Consider the following 881-nt stretch of genomic DNA (forward strand, 5'->3'; position numbering starts at 1 on the left):
AGAGAAATTGGAGGAAATTGCAGCAGATCTGGCTGGGGTTTTGTCCTGCCAACCTGAAGAAATTATGAGAGATGTTGAAAAAATTTTTAGAATCAACTCATGGGTTGCAAGACAGAAGAACCTTCCAAGAGATGTGGTCATTTATTTTTCCAGGAAGTCTACTCGTAATCAAATTATTCAAGCTTTCTACAATCAAAAATTTCAAGTACTAGGTCAAGATGTTATAATTTTGAAGGAGATACCATCTAAAATACTTAAAAGAAGGAAGGATTTTGCCTTCCTGGCTGAAGAATTGAAGAAGCGACAAATTCAATTTAGATGGGAGATACCTATTGGGATAATGGTCATTTATATGGGAACCCGCTATCAGCTTAATACTGTGGCAAAGGCAAGGGATTTTTATATCTCTATATTGAAAGCGGGTTCACCACCACCTTTAGATTCCAGGAAGGAAAGAATCAGAGAAGATAAAATTGTAGAAGGAGCTACATCATCATCATTAAGTATTAAAGATTTACAAGAACAAGGCCAAGCCAAGCAGCAACCTATAGAAATGAAAGAAGATCCAAAATCACAGAGAATGACTCATGCAGCTCATAGACGCAAAGAGAGAGAGCAACAACAACTGGAGGTGATACCTACAACACAGCAAGTAATCTCAGAGCCAGTGGGGGGAGCGAGACCAAAAAGATCAGTGATAGTTGATTTGCAAGGAGCGTTCCAGAGGCTCGCTGCCACTAAAGATGGCAAAGTTCCTGACATGGAATGTTAATAGTTTGAATTCTCCACAGAAAAGGAAGAAAATATTTTATTATTTGAAACAACACAAAAATGATGTTATTTGTTTGCAAGAAACTCACATTACAGCAAAGGATCAAAAA

Source organism: Protobothrops mucrosquamatus, unplaced genomic scaffold, assembly GCF_001527695.2.
Source record: "Protobothrops mucrosquamatus isolate PMUCROS unplaced genomic scaffold, P.Mucros_1.0 scaffold_215, whole genome shotgun sequence".
Lineage (NCBI taxonomy): Eukaryota > Metazoa > Chordata > Lepidosauria > Squamata > Viperidae > Protobothrops > Protobothrops mucrosquamatus.